The sequence below is a fragment of the Petromyzon marinus genome, chromosome 43 (genome assembly GCF_048934315.1).
Source record: "Petromyzon marinus isolate PM22_M1 ecotype Great Lakes invasive population chromosome 43, UKy_Petmar_22M1.pri1.0, whole genome shotgun sequence".
In the NCBI taxonomy this organism is placed as follows: Eukaryota; Metazoa; Chordata; class Hyperoartia; order Petromyzontiformes; family Petromyzontidae; genus Petromyzon; species Petromyzon marinus.
This window is the reverse complement of record NC_133709.1, coordinates 11,802,966-11,819,764: the sequence shown is the minus strand read 5'-3', so window position 1 is coordinate 11,819,764 and position 16,799 is coordinate 11,802,966.

The window sequence follows — 16,799 nt, the reverse complement described above, 5'->3', positions numbered from 1 at the left end:
CACGTATTTATTTATGACAACAATAACAGTAACACTTAGGTCCCTAACACGGAGGGGTAATGGCCCCTTCTACCCACCACCTAAGGAGGTACGGCCTCCGGGCTAACGTGCCCTAACTACTGGGGCTAACCACTCCTTAGCCCTCCGGCTAGCGGGACCTAGGGGAGGCTGACCCGACCCAGCCAAGGTCCTCGGGTCTCGACCGCTGGCCCACACAGACCCGGCCCTGAGAAGGGCGTCGGGTCGGGGGATCCTCAGGGTCCTAGCCTATTGATCACTGGCCTCACTGAGCCCCGGCCCTTATAAGGACGGCGGGGCTTGGGGTCCAGGGTCCTATCTTCAGGTGGGCTTCTGGGTCTTCGGCTTGAGGCGAACTGCCTCAGCCGCACTGGGGTCCGGCTTTTATGGGGCTCCCAGGGTCACCCCGCCCCTGGTCACGCCCACCATCTGGAACCTTCTCGAGGGACCTGGATTGTTGCGCAATCCTCCCCAGCCCCCCACCCGGGGACCTGGGGTGTCCCCCTCCGGTTCCCAACCGTCCCCCCCCCCGGGATGCCTGACCCACGAGTCCTGCTTAGCACAGGCCGTACTCGCTATTGCCCCCTGACTGGAAGTACCTGCTCAACCAAAGTGGTGGCGGCGTATTACGCCCAACAATTACCCACCACACATACAAATGACAATCGAACTCGTTCGTCTTTGGTCAATTACCTTTCCATTTTTGAAAAATGTCACCTGAAAAAGCAAAATAGAAATTAATAATAACGTATAAAAGTTGCGTAATTGCCCGTCACGTGACGGGTATTTTCACGTCGTAAACGATCCAGTGTGTCGTGACTTTGTCGATGACGCCATCTCTGCCGCCTTCCTCCGTTTAATCGACGTCTTCTTTCGTCTGCGACTCTTCTGGCTTCATCTGAATGAACTAAAGTTACGGAATGTGACGTACCGAATGTAATTTTCTCTTCTGAGAGTAATGTATAACACACCTGTAAATGAAGAATGACAATTGTAAATCACCTTCATCGTTCTCGCAGCTGTTTGAGTTTCCTTTCTGTCGGGAAGTAAACTAAATGTTGTAGGAATGATTTCGTTCTAAGTATCGACTTACTGGATTCCCTATTGATGTGAATACTAAAAAAATAACTATTTATAAACCGGAAGGACGCGTCGGTGTGTTCACCAATTTTCGCTCAAAACGTGAGCAGAAAGTCGCTTTCACCAAAATGAATTTGAACTCAGTGAGAGGGGTGGCCCTAGACCAGCTGCTGCCAGCAACTGGCAGCGCCCTCGGCCAACCTCGCAATGGGCGCCGCCACCCCCAAACCCCAAGGGCAGATCCAGGCTGAGGTTTCTGGTAAACTGGGAAACATTTTGCCCCGATTTTACGTTAAATGTTTTTAAGCGTATTTTTTTAAACAGAGGCAAAATTATTCGGTTTGTCTGCCCGTCCGTCTGTCCAACCAATACATTATCAGGAATGTTGAGAAATTAATTAAAATTCATAGACCCTCTGTACGTTGCACGGGAATCAAAATGACATCGTCGTTATTTTATTTGTATATTTTTTCCTCCAATTGTTGGCGCCCCAGGCGACCGCCTCGTTCACCTACATGGACGGGTGTCCGCCCCTGTTTAGTTACAATAACTTACTGGATTCTGATTTGATGTGAATTAAAATAAAGTGACCGTTCATTATTGATCGCAAGGGGAGATGTCGGTGTTCACCAATTGACACAAATGTTCACCGTAAGTGCGAGCAAAAGCCATCAAAGTGAAATTGCACTGAGTTCAAATTAAAAGCAGATTCTGCTTCTTTATTTCAATTTCTATTCGACGTTCAAAAAATAAATATTGTCACGAACAAATTTAACTGAATAAATTATTTATTATTACTCACTAATAATGGTGCACAAAACGCAAAGATAAAATACAAAAACAGAGGGCAGACGTGGCTCTTATCATAAGAGGCACTGGTATATTTTGGGAGAAAATGTATCGTTGTGGTAACAACAAACTAATAATTTGTTACATTTTAATCTAAGCCTTTCGTGAAAGTCAAAAGAATTGCATGGGAATCCACGTAGCCAAGCCAGCGTTACCCGCAGCGTGTGTCAGGCGTTCGGCACAGATCATCAAAACTATAAATATAAAGTTGACTTTAAAAATAAATAATGAAAACGTTATGTCAGGGTTAATATAAATGAAATAACCCTGTCTTAACTTTTGGGCCAACCTGTATAATTATGTTTATTAAATATATACTGTATGATGAAAGATTTAAATCGACGTTTCAGGCAATGGGCTTTCTTTAGGGCACATCACTGTTGGCCTTTCATGACGTCGTTTGTAAGAGGGTGGCCGAGAAATCAGGATACATCGGGCTATTGCATTTATTTGAGAAATAACGGAGGGTTATTTCGTTTAATTTTAACAAATGTTACAAATGAATTCGATTAACATGAATGCACGATTTCCCTCCTGAAATGCATTTAGGACCTCTTTGAAACTACAGCTGCCTTCTCTGTAACATGCATAACAAATTGAACACGTTAATCTTTAATCAAATGCCGCTCATCACAGAGTATTTTACGAATTAAAGTGAGTTTGGGGTTCCTTTAAAAATACTGTATATATTGACTTCTGAGACATTTGGTCGTCCATCGGTTCATGGACTAAAATTGTATTTCTTTTGGTGATAAAACAGTCCCACGTGTGTTGGGATCCCAGTCCAGATGGGAGGAGTAATTGTGGATGTGTTGACTGCGTTGCTGTGGCAGGACCCAACCACGACTGTGGCAGCTGGAGCGGAGGGCACCTCGTCCGGTAACGACCTCACGGTCGTGGCCCCCACCTCGTCCAACGAGGTGCTGGTGGCGGCCGACGAGAGGCATTGCACCCAACCCAGCTGCCTTCCCCATGGCCGGCCGGAACCCTCCCCAGTGCCAGCCACAGAACGCGAGAACATCGGCGTGTCTGTGCTGCCTGCACCCCAAGGTGAGCGTGCGTTTACGCAGCCTTGTGGCATCTTGTTAGGGTGGCAGCCACCAACGCAAGGGCCGCTTTGGAGCCACTGCTGTTGCCCTTCATGAGTAACACGGAGGCTCAAAACACCCAGCAGCCCACGTGGCAGGCGAATCATATTTTTCGCGAACTTGAGCCTTACACTGAAATGTGGAGCAAAATCTTTGTGGTTAAGAGTAGCAGCACGGGTACTGGCTGGGGCCACTGAATATTCACGCCAGCCTCATCGGCAGTGCAGCGCTCTGCGATGACGCCGGCTTCCGCCACCACCGTTCCCTTTGTGCAGAGGAGGACGACGGCATTCCGGCGGCACGGCTCTCGCTGTTTGCGCCGGAGCGGCTGAGCCTCAGGTGGGAGAACGACGTGGGCAAGGGTGCCGGCCTGCGCAACCTGGGGAACACCTGCTTCCTCAACGCCACGCTGCAGTGCCTCGCCTACACACCGCCGCTCGCCAACTACCTGCTGCTGCAAGAGCACTGCAGCACCTGTAAGTACCCCCCTGGCACTCTCGTTTACCCATGGGCTAGGTTATTGTCAGTTATTTTGCTGCGATAAATTTCCCACGTGATAAGCCACTTCGTTGAGCTATCATTTCTGGTCCAGGTCGCTTCCCTAAGAAGCTAATAGCTCAGTGGGCTTTATCTGGTAAGATAAAAAAAAGTTTAGTTTTAATTGTAGATTGTTTTAAAGTGATTTGTTTACCTTACCAATACTTTGTACTCTTATCGTTTTTTGTATTGTGCCCTCGTTCGCAGGCCAACAGAGCGACTTTTGCCTGATGTGTGTCATGGAGCGTCACATTGTCAGCACGTTCAACAACTCAAAGAGAGTGCTGACACCCAAGGTCATCACTAAAAACATCACGCGTGAGTCCCACAACTACGTTCAAACTTGCACTCGGAGGAGAAGTTATCCCCGCGATCTTTCGCCATCTGTGTTCCAATTCCTTTGCACTGCTCCTTTTGACATGTTGGGGAGCTCTTGAAGGACGTCATCAGATCCTGTACCTGTCACTTTGTCCCCATGTCCATTTCTCTGCAGGCATCGCCAAACACCTGCGCATTGGGAGACAGGAAGATGCCCACGAGTTTCTGCGATACGTGGTAGATGCCATGCAAGCCTCATGCCTCCATGGCCACAGCGAGTGAGTACCGCGCGCCAGTCAACTTGCGGCAGTCGTTCTGCAGTTCGGTACCTCACGGCTTCCTCTGGGTTTTCTGCACGATTGTCCTTCGACGTCTGTGAGAAGCTACTCACACTTTTGTGGGAACACCTGGGAGATGCAGAGGACCGGCCCTGCTGGCACCACGGTTCTTTCACCTTGGCCCTGACGTGGGCCGTCTTTTGTTTGAGCATTTTACATTGCCGATAAATACCGGGGGGTCAAAGTCTCGACGTGGGTGGCCCCGTGACATTACTGCTCATGTTGACGGGTGGCACGTGGCACACTGGGCATAACAAAACTGCCGGGCCACAGCACCGCATGTCGGCTGCCAGCTTGCCCCCAGCTCTGTGGCTGTGCCGTGAATGTGGCTGCCCTGTGCAGACGCTACCACGTTTGGTTGCTACAGAGCACACGTTGCAGTGCTGAAGGGAAACAGTGAATCGACAGCTCGGGCAATGGTGTAACTCTCACACACGCGTGTGCATCCGGTAAAGGTGCTACTGCTGCTGCCGCTGTAACCACCATGTGGTGTCGTTCTCTGTGACGTGGCAGGCTGGACAGATACACGGAGGCTACCACCCTCATTTACCAGATCTTCGGGGGTTACCTTCGATCACGTGGTGAGTTGTGCACACTCCTCTACAAACTTGTTAACCGTGAGCGGCAAGCGCATCATCACAGTGTAGACGCGCTCGCGTTGCAGCGTTTACACACTCTCACGCACGTGCCACACAGAATAACCTTTTACCAGTTGGTGAAAAGTACCAATTACCTATGTCAGTGGGAAGCGTGCATTTAGTTTGACTAAGTAACATGTGACGTCCCTTCCTAATGTGTGCTTGTGTTTTGCAGTGGAGTGCATGCAGTGTTGCAACCACTCCGACACCTATGACACGTGCCTGGACATTGCACTCCATATTAATGTAAGCAATGAGAAAGCATATCGCTTAACAGTTATACACCTACGTACGTTGCGGAATAAGTTAAATGTACATACATCACATATATGAACAACAACCGCCATTCGCCACTAAGTGGCGGTGACGTCACCACGGTGCTTGTGCCAGCCTGAGTGCCTTTTAAGGCCACGTGTAGTGTCGAACGCCCGCTGGCAGGTCACGGGACAGACCATGGGTTGACTGAGATGACTGGCCGATGCACCACCTGTGCCCCCTGCTGTGCCAACATGCATAACACACACATACATAAATCAGCCACTTAACATCCAAACACACTGCCAGTAGCGTGTGTGATCTCTTTTTCTGCGGTTGTACGATTTCATACGAAATGCGGGTTTTCCGAATTGCCATCACAAAATAATTCTGCAGATGTTCAAGGAATGCTTCTTACAGTCCTCATTTGCCTTTCACTCTGTCGGCCAACAGAACTCATCAGATCTTGTGGAGGCGTTTGAGGAGTTTTTTAACAAGGAGACGCTGGACGAATACACCTGCAGAATGTGAGTGGGCATCGTGTGTTGACACCCTGGAATCATTTGTAGCTTCAAAAGTCTGATGATTGAATCAAATTCTAATAAAAGATAGTAATAAAAATATAATATAAATAATACATAAAAAATAACGTCCAATATATAACGTAAATAAGTAACAATTTTTACGTTAAGAAATGAATAAAAAATAACGAACAACAAAAAGTGAGTAGACTTATTGTTTAAAAGTTGGGGAACACGTGCGATGGCTGGCGTTGTTGCCGTGCAGGTGCTGTTGCAAGGGGGAAGCGACGAAGACGATGGCTCTCCACCGCCTGCCCAACGTCCTCACCGTCTCCATCAAGCGGTACAACCTCTACGGCGTCAAGATCAACCGGGTAACGATTCTGCCCCTCCACATCGCTCTAATTAATTTCTTTTATTACAGCCCTTGTCAGTTCAATGCTGGAGAAAATGCCTCTCCATGTTGGAATAAGTGCTACGGAAAGACTCGCCCCCCGTCATATGACTGTAGAATTTCCACCACTTGCTCAGGGCTATCAACAGGAGATGAGCACCGTCTTCAACGCTCAAATGAGCGAGACATCACGTCATCACGTTGACGTGTAACTTAGATGGTGCCCATCTCTGCTGCCCACCCCACCACCCCTGCCGTTTCCTCTTCTAACGTTTGTCTCTGTGCGCTGCCTGTAGAACATCACCTACCCGGAGCACCTGGACATGCAACCCTTCACCTCAACGTCTCAGGGCGAGCCCGCAATCTACTCCCTGTACTCGGTGCTGGTGCACAAGGGAGCCGACTCCAACAGGGGGCATTATTATTGCTACAATAAGGTAATTACATTTGTTACCATCAAACAATAACAACGCACATCTGCAATGCGCCCATGTTACAAATGTCCAATAGGGAAGAATAAATAGAAGACTTGTTTCTGTTCTTGCGTCTTGATGTACTTATGCAACTTCTACTTACAGTACATATACTTTATTTATTTGTATGTAGTGACTTCCTTAGCATTCCTACACTTTGCACTCCAATCGGTGTTGTATTGTTTGTTGTTGTTGTAACTTTCTGACCCGCCCCTACTGGACATCTGTTGAAAAGAGCTTCGTAGATCATCAAATTCTTTCAGCACAAATAATGATTCTGATTCTGATGAAATTGGTCCAAGGCCATCGATGCAGTGACATGGTCAGGCAGACCGTTCTGCAACTTCAGCACCATCATAGCAACCGTAGCACCTTCTGCAGCTCTGACGATGGGGTGATGCTCTTTACGAACTTGTTGTCTAGAGTGTATCGTGTCTTGTTATTAATGAACGGAGGAGGTTGGGTGCAGTTGTGTAAACATTGTAACCAAGTGTAGCCGTGCTGTGACTGTGCGCAGATCAGCGATGGACAATGGTGCTGTATGAACGACTCCATCGTGCGGCACGTGGACACCAAGGCTGTTATGAACGAGCAGGCCTACATGCTCTTCTATATTCGGTAAGTCGCCTTCTCTCTCCTTCACTTTAACCTGCACTTACAACCGTCCCCCAGACCAGCTCACTGGAAAGATATTGTCTTGTGCGAGCAGCAGTGTCTCCTTTAAAGGCGGGTGTTAACGGTTTGCGACGCGTTGGTGCGTGCATGCAGGTCCCCAGAATTGAACGCGCCGCCAGCGGACAGCTACTGCCCGCTGGAGCACGTCAAGGCGACGTCCCGCTTGTGCCTCAAGCGGCCCCACTCGGCGAAGGGAGACCCCGGACCCTGTCTGTGTACGGCAGCTCTCCTCACCGGCGCGCAAGGTAAAGGATGGATTTGAAACGTCGCCCCGTGTGCGTGGAAATGCCCAGGGAGAATGTACACCCTGACAGCGCATCGTTTTATATTAAGGGAATGGTGAAGTACAGCGATCTTCTTGTTTATACTTCAGACCGGTTTTGTTTCATTCACCCAATGTCGAGCGGTTTGGACTTTAGCGCCATCATCTTCTTTACCTGCAGAAACCCAAGACGTCGAACCGCCCCAACGGGAACAACTGCCGGAGCAACTGCAAGGGCCACGGCAGGAACAGCAGCAGCAGAAGCAGCTACCGGCAACGCCAGGCACGCAACAGCCGCTGCCGCTAGTGCCAGAGCAGCCACCACCACCCCGATCTCACAGCAGCCACTGCCATTCCACCAGCAACCACCGCCGGTCCTACAGCAGCCACCACCACCACCGCCGGTCTCGAAGAAGCCGCCGTCAGCACCACGGCAGCTGCTGCCACCGCGTGTCCCACAGCAGCCAGTCCAACAGCAGCCAGTCCAACAGCAGCCAGTCCAACAGCAGCCACCGCCACCAGTCCCACCACAGCCACCGCCACTCTGGTCGCACAGCAGCCACCACCGGTGTAACAACTGGCACTCGCCCCACCAATAGAAGTCGGTGCTTAAAATCCATGATCGCGTGTCTAACCTTTTGCTTCCGCTCAAATTCAAAATAATTTTGAGAGACATTTTACGAAGGCACCAGGCAGCGGCTCACCATGGCGTCGCCCGCTCCCCAAAATGTACTCGTCGCCGGCTCCACCACCAGCCCCTGCTTGTGTTGCAATCGAAACGTTGTACTCTATTATTTAGTTTATTTTCTTTCTACGTGACTTTACCGAAAGAACCAAAGAGTAATTCCTGCAGTCATGAAAGCTTCAAATCAAGTTTTAATCCACGTAGACTTGAAAAACCCAGCACGAAAGCGCTTAAAATCACGCCAGCCATTCTGGGAAACAGGAGCCAAGATCCATGCAGGCGGCACCAACCCATTATGGCTTGGGGTTGCCGTTTATTCCCTGGCCAATCGTCAAGAGAATTGGCACCAGTAACGTTATTGTGATGGTGACCGTAAAATTAACTGTCTCATTACAAATGAAGACAGAGGTTGTGTCCTCCGCAACGCGAGGCCGGAGTGCGCTCTCAGTGAGGTCGTGCAAGGTATTCCCGTACGGTTCTTGTCTCTAAATTTAGATTTAAAGCTTTCGTGACTGCAGTAATTCATATTCTTAGTTCTTTCGGTAAAGTCACGTTGAAGGGAAACAATAAAATATATATAAAACAATAAAAATTCTCACGACGTTTCGACCATAACACAAACGGTCGTCATCAGGTGTGTCGGTTTGCATAAATTTATTTATTTTTAAACGGTGTATTTATATAGGTTCTTGTCTCTGTTCATTTAAAATGCGGGGCATTTATTTTGCGTTGTGTCGGGGATTTAAAAAGTCACCGCTGTTGCAAAGTATTTACTTATTTATGGAACTGTGAATACGTCGGCATTTTGTAAACTACATATTTGTTACTTTTTTACGTACGGGGCGTGCACATTTCAATGGACACGCTAACCGTAGCGCCAAGCCGTTACCACGTGAAATGTACGGCTAAATGATGAACTTCGCCAAGCACTTTATTTCCATCTTCCATGATGCCTCCAGAAACAGCGGTTTCTGAACTCGTGAATGTAGATCGGTGACACTTTGGTCTCCTCGGGGTTTTTATCGTTTGTACAAAAGCAACTCAAAGTGTGGGAAGGGAAAGCCAGATTAATGTTTTCCAGAGATTTTGTCTACCTCGTTTTGTATTTGCACTTGACATCAATATATACTTGTCGTGACAAAACTGGTCTCGCTTCCATTTCTTACTTTGCCATCGCAGTGTGTGTGTGTGTATGTGTCTTTGTGTGTGGGTGTATGTGTGTGTTTCTCTTTGTTTACGTGTGTTTATGTGTGTATGTGTGTGTGTATGCAGGTGCATGTGCTCGCTAACAGCACTTGCCCAAACAGCTTGTTTTGGCTATACGGGGGATCTTTGTCTTTGTATTTCTGTGTGTTGATGGGTGTGTACGTGTTTGTGTGTGTGAATGCGTGTGTGTGTATATCTAATTACATTGTTCGGTCGTAGTTTAGTGGTAGTTAATTGAAGGTGGAGGGGTTAGCAGCCCCTCGCACCCGTCCAGAGCCCTCATTTAGCCGCTGTGATGGTCACAGACGCCAAAAGGGGAAAGGGCCAATTGGAATTGGCCCTCTCCCTCACAGCACCGACCACGACAGCGTTGCCACAGAAATGTTTGTGGGGAAGAGGTCAAGACCACGTTGCTGGCCTAATTAATTAAATGTTGAATATAAAAAGTGGATAAAAGGTAATGGTACAGCCCCTGCGGTTGTTCACGCCACTGCCGGCAAATGGGGCCTCCACGAGCGGGAGCTCCAGAGAGCCCCTTCGAGGGTCATTGGCCTACTCCTCCACATTGGCCAGAACGGCTTGGAAGAGAAGGTCGTCAAATATAGAGTTAGATTTACCTGCCGCTTACAACATTTGACCGTAACGTGTTCGGTGGGGACACGCTTCTTGCTGGGCTCAAATGCAAGGCAGCGTGTGAAGAAAAACGGGGCCCAGAGAATGTTGACTCCAGCACTGGGGGGGGGGGGTGCCGGTACACTGGGACACTGCTGTGGGTGTGGTTACTCAATCGCCCAGCCACGTGGAGGAGTAGCCACTGATATGAAACGCAACGCCATCGTCTCACCTAATCAACCCGTTCACCCGTGAAGCGGTGGCCCGGCCGTTAGCGCACACTGACCACTGCCAGCTAAGTTCGATTCCCGGCCACGGCTAACGTCGGTGCTGAGTGACATCTGAACAGATCTCTGGGCTGCCTCACCTTCACACCAACTCATACTGACCAGCGTGGTGAAGTATGATCAAACACCCCCCCCCCCATTTACTGACACAGAGTGGGGGGCTCTTACCTCCGCTGTGGATTGACAGAGGGCCGCCGTCTATGCTGAGCCCCACGCCAGTATAGTCGCAGCATCCCTCTGCAGTTGCTCTGCAGTGACACCTGAAGGCACACAAACAACACAAGTGGGTGGCCAGGTGCAGGGAGGGTGACGTCCTCATTCAATGAATAAAAAACAAAAAGGAACCCGCCACGGATATTCACCAAGCGGCAATGAGAGCGTCGTGGCGATGCTGCTGCTGTCAGAAACCCGCCGCACAATGCAGTGCGGACACGAGTTGACAATTTCAACCCCACACATCCGTTACTTTTCTTGTCAACACCCTCAGCATTAAATTAACATTGCAGAGTTTTATACTTCAACATTCAATGATCATCCAAAACTAAGTGGTCATTTAATTAGCGTTTTATGAGTCATTCGAATTAACAAAGCAAAAATGTAAAAGATCGTTACTCAATCGCTACAGCTATTGAGAGAGCTATTGTGGAATTCTGCTAAATCCAAGAAAAGTAACTTAATGGCAAATTCTGCATTTTTATAGAAATGGTTTGAAAATGATTTCGCACAGTTAATGATGCAACTACTGGCACAGGGCAACCGCGGCTCGAGTGTGAACGACTTCACTATGATAGGGGTCACCCTGCAGGGTTGAGTAGAGATCTCTATCCCACCCTGTATAGCAAGGGTGTCCAAACTACGGCCCGCGGGCCAACTGCGGCCCGCCATCCATTTTTAATTGGCCCGTATCAAAGTAAAAAAATATAATGGACTATGGCCCACTGTATTGCATTTCTTAATTTAAACACTAGATGGCGCTATTGTCTTGAACAAGGCAGCGTCTCCACAAAGCAAGCAATCGAAGAAAACATTTGCTCAGGGTCACCAGAAATGCCGGAACTGAAGAGACGCAAGATTGCAAGCGAGTGCAGAAAATTTCAGACTCGGTGGAAAAATGATTTTTTTTTCATAGAAACCAAGGGGAAGTGTGTTTGTTTGATTTGTAATGAGAGTGTTGCCGTGATGAAAGAGTACAATGTACGACGGCATTATGAAACGAAACATCAGACCTTCACGTCCTACACTGGCGCCGAGCGGAAAGAGAAGGTAAAGCAAATGGCAAGCTAGCCTGCTAACGCAGCAGCAGGGTTTTTTTTCCGTGCTAACAAAGCTCAAGAAAATGCAACAATAGCCAGCAATGAAGTAGCTCAACTCATTGCCCTACACGGGAAACCTTTCTCAGACGGTGACTTCATCAAACAGTGCCTCACTAAAGTCGTGGGAATGTGCCTGGAGAAAATGCAGGATTTTAACGATGTTAGTATGTCCAGAATTAAGGTTGTGTGGCGAATTGAAGACTTGTCGGCTAACTTAAAACAGCAAGTGTCAGATAAAGCTTGTGCTTTCGATTTTTACTCGATTGCATGTGATGAGAGCACATATGCCACGGACACTGCACGGCTGTTAATTTTTTTGCGGGGAGTTGATAATTTTTGCATTACGGAGGAACTGCTTGATCTTCGGAGTCTAAAGGGGACAACAACTGGGAAGGACATGTTTTGAAGCTGTGTCAGATTCAATTAACCAGGCTGGACTTAAATGGGACAAGCTGTGTGGAATTACAACGGATGGGGCTCCAGCAATGACAGGCGAGCGCAAAGGAATGGCTTCTATGGTGAGTGCCAAGGTGCAGGAGAGCGGAGGTGAGGCTGTTAAAATGCACTGTATCATCTACCAAGAAGCCCTCTGTGCCAAGATAATCCAGCTTGGCGATGTGATTAACACAGTTGTGAAAAATGTCAAAAAAAAATTATGGCCCGAGGGCTTTACCACAGAGAATTGCAAGCGTTCCTCTCTGATGTCGATGCTGAACACGGGGACCTACTCTACCATTCTCAAGTGCGCTGGCTCAGTCGCGGCTCCGTGCTGCAGCGGTTTTATTCCCTGAGATCAAATATCGACAAGTTGTTGAAAGAAAAGGGCAGACCTCTCCATGAGATCAGTGACCCTTTATGGTTGGCAGGCCTGGCTTTTTTAGTTGATCTCACTGATCATCTCAACACCCCGAACAAGAGACTACAAGGCAAAGAGCAGCTGGTACCACAGCTGTATGTGCACATGAAAGCATTCCGTGCGAAGCTCCGTCTCTTCGAGTCACAACTGCGCAACTTCAATGTAGCGCACTTCCCCACGCTGACCGAAATCAATGCGCATTTCCCAATGCCAAGCTCTCTGCAAAAATGGGAGAATATGTGTCTGTGATCACATCTCTCATGACAGAATTCAGTCAGCGCTTCCAAGATTTTTCTGTCATTGAGAAGGAAATCACACTGTTTGCGGCTCCGTTTTCAATGGATGCAAAAGAAGTGGAGGAGAGTCTGCAATTAGAACTGATCGAAATTCAGTGTGATGATTCTCTGAAGAATCAGCGTCAGCTTCTCTCCCTACCTGACTTCTACCGGAGTTTGGAAAAGGCCAAGTTTCCTCTGATGAGACGCCATGCAAAACGAATGATGTGTCGGTTCGGCTCAACATACATATGTGAGCAGACATTCTCTCTGTTAAAGCTGAACAAAAGCAGGCTGAGAACCAGAACGACCGACAGCCATCTCCGTGACGTCCTTCGCATCTCAACCACCAAACTTACTCCTGACCTGCCAGCTATCCTTCACACCAAGCGCAGCATCACTGCTCCCACTGAGCGTAACATTCTTCCCATTACAAGTGAGTTAAAAATATACACGCAGTTTTCATTTGTTAATAATCCCAATTACTTAATAAATTCAGTCAATTAAAGTTGATGACAATTTTTTTTAACAAACGTTAGTTGATGTGTTAACAAGCCCAATAATTTATTTGTGTAATAAGCTTGAAATATCCACATCCCCTATTTCTCTTCTTGTCTCTCCCTTCATATGGACAATGAAGGGGGATCAGCACCCTATGAACCAATCTGAGGCTGTCACTGAGAGAATGACCTGCCAACCTTTTTGTAAAAAATAAAATTAAAATCTACTAATGAAGAGCTATGATGGAGGCTTATTTTCTTCAAACATGTTCAATAATCAAACGTAATTTACCTGCATTTGATTGATTTTGACAATATTAGTGCATGAGAAGTGAGGCAGTATACCTCACGTCTAGTGAGTGGCCCAATCCTTCGTATATTTTTCTGTATGTGGCCCTCGGGAAAAAAAGTTTGGACACCCCTGCTGTATAGAGTAGTCAACGCGTGTTTAATACTGAGTACTACTCAGCGCACACGGCGGCAAGAGCGCACTTTATGAATGGAATCGGTCATCATTGACGGATGTTGGGGTCGTTGAGTAAACAGCCAAAGAGGGTGACGAGAAGTGGCACAGATGGGTAGCGCGCCACGCTACGAACTGGCTCCACGCGAGTTCAATTCCTGTCCAGGGCTAACAACGACACGACTGGCGAGCGATGTCAGGGCTGGTTGCCCGCTACCTTCACCGACCAGCATCGAGCACCCGTGGTGGGATATGGTCAAAGAACCACAATGGTGGGAAGGCCTTCATCCAGCAGTGGATTGACCGTGGGCAGTAAAAAATAAAGTGTTGCTTTGTAGCTAATAGCCCCAGGGTCACATAGTTCCTCTCGATATTCAGCTCGGGTTGGACCGAACATTCGGGTCAGACGGCCAGTTGAGAGGGTCGCACGCATCTTCAATGGAGCCTCCATCAAGGCATTATTGTATTTCCCGATGGGCCAGAGCAGCAACTGATGCCACCCAAAGGTGACGAAACCTTTGAACGTAGCGGCCGTCACGTAATTCACTTTCATCGACCATATCGAGATGAGCACTGCAGTCAGGATCACGACAGATGTTCTGTGTGCGTGGAGTGGTGGTGTTGTTATTTTTACTATTTTATTTATTTTCACCACCTAAGTCCCACTGAGCTACATCGCGCTTTCATAAGAAGCGACCTGGCCACAGATGCTAGCTCAACAAAGTGGCTTATCGTGTGGACATTTAGAGCGGCCAAATATTCGAAACACGTCGATTCTCAATGTGGAATGGAAACACCGCAGCACCCGGAGCAAAAATCCACGCGACCCCGGGGAGAGAGACACCGCAGACTCCAAATATACAGCAGCAGCAGCAGGCGTCGGGGTCGGGATCGAACCCACGACCTCCTGCACACCGGGCGAGGTAGTTAACATCTCCTAGCCACCGTGGGGACCCGAAGCCTTCATCCAGCAGTGGACTGCCAACACGGCACGGCATCATTGCGGGTCTACAAAGGTAAATGGTTGGAGGATGTGGAGCTGAGTGGACTTGCCGATGAGCGGTACCAGCAGTGTCAAGATCGGCGTCTGTGGAGGAGGCTCGTGAGGGACGCTCCCGGGCAGTTGGAGGCAGTCGCCCTCCAGCAACAACGACGACGACGACGGAGGGGCAAAGGAGCGACGCTCACAACAACGAGCGGAGAGGCGGGCGGCTAAAATGCGGCGAGTTGGCACAGCTGGTGGCGTCTGCCAGCCATTTCGAGTCCGTCAACCCATGGCACCTGCAGGGTTCTGTCCCGTGACCTCCTGTCAGCGAGCATTCGACACTTCGCGTGGGCTAAGAGTGCACCTAGCCTGGCACAAACGCCGTGGGGACGTCACCGCCACTTAGTGGCGAATGCCCCCTCTGCCTGGAGATGTCCTCCAAGCCCGTGGTCATCCTGCCCTGCCAGCACAACCCGTGCCGCAAGTGCGCCAATGATGCGTTCCAGGTGCTCGCCCGCACGCTCACCTGTACACTCACCTGTACACTCACCTGTACACTCACTCACCTGTACACTCACCTGTATACTCACCTGTGACACTCACTCACATGTACACTCACCTGTGACACTCACCTGTACACTCACCTGTACACTCACCTGTGACACTCACCTGTACACTCACTCACCTGTACACCCACCTGTACACTCACCTGTGTAACTCACCTGTGACACTCACTCACATGTACAGTCACCTGCACGCTCACCTGTACACTCACCTGTACACTCACCTGTGACACTCACTCACATGTACACTCACCTGCCGCTCACCTGTACACTCACCTGCACTCCCGCCTGAACACTCGCCTCCACGCTCACTCACTTGTACACTCACTCACTTGTACACTCACTCACTTGTACACTCACTCACTTGTACACTCACTTGTACACTCGCCGTTTGTTCGTTCGTTCGTGGGTGTTTTTGACGCGGTTTTTTTGTGTTCGTTTGACGGTACAGGGGAGGGGTAAGGGGTGGGGTGGGGGTGGTTGTGTTTAAAGTTCACAAAACTCGTGCATGTTCTTAAAAGGGGCCGCGCGGCCTCCGATCGATGTTCACAACTTTCCTTCAGTGTCGGGGTCAACTCGGCTACGCATCGTGTATTTAAAATATTGTACTCTCTAACACAATTACGCTCGGATGCTCCTGTATATTGGAAAAGGCGTTCACGAGATATAGATCACAAGTAACGGTGATGATGATTTAAACGATCTCTTTATTTTTCAGTTATTGGAAGAAAAACATAAGGGATGTACACCGGCCGCTAATTTTGAAGATGCACGGGACTACAATTCCATTCTGAGATCATGGAGATCATCATCGAGATGATGATGATGATGATGGAGATCACCATCGAGATAATCATGGAAATGACGATGGAAATGATCATGGAGATGACCATGGAGATGATCATCGATATGATCATGGAGATGACCATGGAGATGACCATCGAGATGATCATGGAGATGACCATCGAGATGATCGTGGAAATGATCATGGAGATTACCATTGAGATGACCATCGAGATGAACGTGGAGATGATTATGGAGATGACCATCGAGATTATCTTCGATATGATCATGGAGATGACTATTGAGATGACCATGGCGATGACCATCGAGATGATTATGGAGATGAACATGGAGATGACCATCGAGATGATCATGGAGATGACCATCGAGATGACCATCGAGATGATCGTGGAGATGATCATGGAGATGATTATGGAGATGACCATCGAGATGATTATGGAGATGCCCTTCCAAAACCGGCGTGTTCTCTCATCTGTGTTTTGTACGTAATCTTTTTCGAATAAAAAGTACACACGCGTCCCGCAGAGTCTGTCGTCGTGGTGGTGGCTGACACTGTCGCATCGCAAGGCTCCTGTTGCTCACTCCTCCTTGATGGTCATTCCCAGGCGTGGCAGCACGCTGCTGTTTGGCCGTCACGAGTCGTGGAACCAATTCTGAATTCACGGGCAATTTATTTTTAACACGCGAGGAGAGGATGCCGCATTCTACACGGAACCAGGCGTCGGCAGCCAAAATAACAAGACGGGCCGTTGTTTTTTTCTAATTTGGTATATTATATTGAAAAATATCTCTCTAAATTTCAAG